Consider the following 4,725-nt stretch of genomic DNA (forward strand, 5'->3'; position numbering starts at 1 on the left):
AAATTTCTACTGTCCAAATTTTCTAGGTCCATCAGTCATAGGACTTTCTATGTTGGACATTACATAATTATTATATACAAGCTACATTGTCACTCTACACCATGCTGCAAATTCTTTATATCTATCATATCCAAACTGGAACTGGAGAAGAAGACCTAACATTCCAAGATAATCTCATCCAACTCATCAATGTCATACCGAGACAGGTACTCGATTGATCAATGAATTGGTCTTCACCGATCAATGTTATGTATCGTTCAATATATCTTAGCAAAAGAGAATTCCAAAATCCGAAATACATGGTACCCAATTCAAACAATTTTTTTTTTAAGTTTCTAGTTTTGCAACAAATATTACAGTTTAATGTAAATACCAATAAGAAAAGGTAAAGCCCTTCTAATATCAATTATCATGTATCATAGTGAACTGAAATTGCCAAGTGAAAGAAGACCATACAATTCTTGTTTAACTATTGATAATTTATCCACATTTTAGAGTCCTCACCTTTCTTATTTATAACAATCTCAACGTTTTTACGTTTTTCATGCTGACACATTGACACCGGTAGAAAAAAAGGGATTTTATAACAGTTTTATTATAATAGACAAAATTTATCTGTTATAATAAGTTAGCTAATCACATTTTCGTAATAAAATTGAGAGTTATTATAATGTAGTTTTAAAATTCTGTTATAACATAATGGGGTGACAAAATTGAAATTTTGTTTAGAATGTAATGTATCGTATCTAGATAAATCTGTCGTAATAAATTATTTTAAAATTGTTAAACATATACGGTAACGTATCTAGATAAATCTGTAATGAAATCTCTTAATTCCTAATTCCATTTTCAAATTTCACACGTTCTGTTTGACCTTACTCTTCGCTCTTCTCAATCCCTAACAAGAAAACGGGAGAGGGTTCACTTCGAACTCCATTTCTGACCTGAGGGGCCGTAAAAGGAGACGGCGACAGCAGTGCCGGCGAAGGCCAGGACGACGTCAGGAGTCGAACCGTCGCCTGTGGCGGTTTCGTTTTCGAAGCTCTTCGCATGTGCTGACCGCTTCGATTGGTTCCTCATGACCGTCGGCTCCCTTGCTGCCGTGGCTCATGGCACCGCGCTCATCATTTACTTGCACTATTTCGCGAAGATCATCCACGTGCTGCGAATGGATCTTAAACTCGGCATGTCACACGAGCAGTTTAACAGGTTCACCGAGGTTAGATTGAGATTTTCATGCAGAAACCCTACTTTTCTCCTTTAATGGTTTTTGCCCCTTTGTTTAAGGCTCATACAATCTTTTGCTATTGAGATGTAGTTGGAAACTTTATCTATCAAATTTACTGACCAAAGAGGTCGGAGAGGGGATTAAGAGAGCTGGAAGGGTAAAGAGGATTGGGGGAATTCTGTGAGATCTGACAAGTAGGAACTACCGTGGGAGCTGGAGAAAAACCTTTGAAGTCAAGGTTTCTTACTGGAATCGAGGTATGGGAGCTAAACAAATTTCTTTATTTAGTGTAGAACTTGTATGAGAGTGTAATTGTTTGACTTATAATTCTGTTTTATCTCATGAAATTAGTTGAAATACACAACTTGATTTTGAAATGAATGAAGTAGGATGATGAATAACTGAACCGTATAACTCTTAAATGCCTTGTAAATCTGAGTTTAGAAAGAAAGAAGAGCTTGGGATGGCAATACCTTCTATGACCACACGCTTTCTCCAAAACTCTTTGATGATTCGTGTGTAATTGGTAGAGCTCTCTGTTTACTCCCTTAGTAGGTTAGTATGAGACTGAATTTCCTTGCAAGTGTTCCATTAGGGCGTGTGATATTCCGTTGAAGGGTCATACACTCATTTTGTTTCTTGGATGACTAGTTGTTTACCTGGTACACTTTATTTTATTCCTTTGCCCATGTTGTACTAAAGCTGATCTACCATGTTATGCTGTTTTATATGGTTAAATTCTTTTATATCTATTTACTACTCTGCTGCATCATATTCTTTTGTTTCGCCATCTTATTTAAAATTTACGGACACATCATATACTTGAGATGACCATATATAGTTACTTCCTTTAAATTATAATAAGAGAATAAACCATGGCTCATGATGACTGCACGCAAGTTATAAAACTTTAGGTGTCTTGATAGAGTACTATTCTCTTCTTTCTAGATGTTACAGCTTTAGTCATTTCTACTGCCATAAACTTTATCTTTTAGTGTACATGTTTGTCCATCACTATTCACGGCATTAGTTTGGCTAATATATGGGCCACCGAACAGTTATTCCTGCATAACTTGAATTGGTGTTTTTGTTTCATTCAAGTGTAAGATTATCCTTTTGGTTTAATAAAGGTAAGGTATGAAAATTATGGTCATATTATAAGTTGAAAACAATTTGTCACCATGGATAGTTTTGTTCACTGAATTTTACTCAAATCTAATGTGTAGTTGATGGTTATTAAAGCTAATATGATACAGTTAATTTCAAGAAGATATTACCAATCTTTGACAGCCTAGAGTGACTCTGTTCTCTTAAATTCTTCTCCTCTTAGTGCTAAATTTTTATTCTGTTATTCCTTGATGAGAAAGGTCTAGCCATGTGACAATGTACAGTATGAAAGCCCTCCACTACTGAAAATTGAATAAGAAATCAGCTTGTAAAGCCTCATAAGCTAAAAGTATTGAAATAGAATTAAAATCTCTATGAATGACCTTTCAAATCTGGTTTATAAAATCTGTCTTTAGAGTTTCTGTCTAGATATGTTTGGTTGATGGCTTGAGTTTATCTCTTGGCCTAGCTTATATTTATTATACATGAAAGGAGTGTAACCGTGGGCCATGCTCCCTCTTCAAATATTTTAACGCCTAGTATGGTGCATCCATTTTCTTTTCTGATTTAAAATCCTGAAATCTGATTATATTTCTATGAATGAATCATGAAAATACGTATATGGGGTAGAGCTAGACTTTTGTAAGTTTTCTTTAAAGTAAAAGATTGCTACGTGAAATGGTTTGTTTTTGGATGATAAATAAATTAAGATTGTGGTGGTAGGGTCGTTAATGCATGGATCACTTTTAAGTGGTGCAGATTATTTTTATATTAAAAGCATTCATCACTTTTATAAATAAACGATGCATAGTTTACTGAAATTGAAAGTCATCTTATAATAGGATATTTTGGTTTTCTTTGCAAGAAATGAAACGCAAATTTAAAGAGAAATAATTAATGTTAAAAGAAAAATGCTAAATGCCTACGAGTGAATCATCTGTTAGGAGTAAAGAATTGGAACTGTTATATATATTGAGTGATGGACATTTACACAACTAAGTGCCTGAACCAAAAATAAATGTTAAGAACTAAAATAAGGGTCTTTATTTAGTATTATAAGGATAAGAATATTCAGGTTTGAATTAGGATTTCATTTTACTTTATGTTATTTTATTTTCTATTTAAGGTAAAATTAGAAATTCTTTTTATTATTATTATTATTATGTGTTAGTATAAGGGTGGTTGTTTTATAGTTGAGCGTGTGACTAGTATTATGTGTTAGTCTTTGAACCACAATGCTGTCTATACTCTAAGAATCCTGTCTATACTAAGAATTGGTGATGTTTCCCTTCTCACAGGACACTAAGAATCCTGTCTATACTCTCAACATACCAAAAATCGTCCCCCATAACAACAAAAACCTCCTAACCAACTAACTATTTGTTTTTTCCTTCTTACCTAGACATTTAGTTACCTAGAATGAAAAATAACTCATTCCTAAGAACCCAACAATCAATTTCACCAAGAAAAAAAAAATGAACATATGTGAATTTGCATTTTCAGCATATTTCATTATGTTTAAGCATTGAATTTACATACTTAGGTATATAGGATCATGATTAGATTTATACCATTGCATCAAACCCAAAATTGAACATGATTGCTGTCACAAGCTATTTTGGTTCTCTTTGATGTCAAATTTGGTTTGGTAAGTGATTTTCGGATTTTTGAGTTTTTAGCCCAGTTTTTAGAAGAAATGATACTTGCGGCCTCTTTATATTTGTTGCCTCTCTGTATATGTGTTAAGTAAGTCATTTATACCATTTTACTCAACAATTGTCATCTTTTCTGTGTCTTACGTAAAATATATAATTTGGGAAGCATCGTTCACCACGAGGCTATTAAAGATGTATGTTGCTGGTGGTTGTAGATATTAGAAGTGTAAGTTTTCCTTTCTATTTTGATTCTTTTCTATATTATTGTTATGATATGATGGATGTCTACCTTTTGTATAGCTTTTTGAAAGCTCATTCAAGGTTGCGGGATGTTTCATCTGTTTCTAGGAAGATGAAAATAATCACATCGAAGGAACCAAGTTTCTTTTATTTTAAGTGTTAGTAGAAACTTGGCTACAATTCAATAGTGTATGTATATTAATGTAATATTTGGACTTAATATATAGTTTCATGTATAAATGATCTATTAAATATTATTAGGCAATTTAATGTTTGAAATAATTATATTTTGTTAGTTTCATTGAATTTGTTATTATATTAATTAAAATTGATTAGATAAGATGATAATACAAGAATATTATTATAATTTCATTGGATATCAAAAGTAATAATCAATTTTTTAAAAAAAAAACATATATTATGACGTACTAAACCATGTACGTTATTATATGTTGATCACATGCTATGACTTAATAAATTAATTCTTCACTCAAT

At 32.3% G+C, this 4,725-nt stretch overlaps 1 long non-coding RNA gene across 5 annotated transcripts; it reads left to right on the plus strand.

Annotated features, from left to right (window-relative positions):
* The first annotated feature begins 828 nt into the window (after positions 1 to 828).
* LOC108324062 (uncharacterized) lies at positions 829 to 4,515 on the plus strand. 5 transcript variants are annotated; one of them, XR_008247732.1, is made up of 4 exons: positions 836 to 1,219; positions 1,319 to 1,485; positions 4,157 to 4,216; positions 4,291 to 4,515. It is a non-coding gene; the product is annotated as an uncharacterized LOC108324062 (long non-coding RNA). The 5 variants fall into 5 exon arrangements; XR_001831750.2 differs by having other exon boundaries at positions 829 to 1,219; positions 1,319 to 4,216; XR_008247731.1 differs by having other exon boundaries at positions 837 to 1,219; positions 4,157 to 4,515.
* The last annotated feature ends 210 nt before the right edge of the window (positions 4,516 to 4,725 follow it).

The sequence above is a fragment of the Vigna angularis genome, chromosome 3 (genome assembly GCF_016808095.1).
Source record: "Vigna angularis cultivar LongXiaoDou No.4 chromosome 3, ASM1680809v1, whole genome shotgun sequence".
NCBI lineage: Eukaryota > Viridiplantae > Streptophyta > Magnoliopsida > Fabales > Fabaceae > Vigna > Vigna angularis.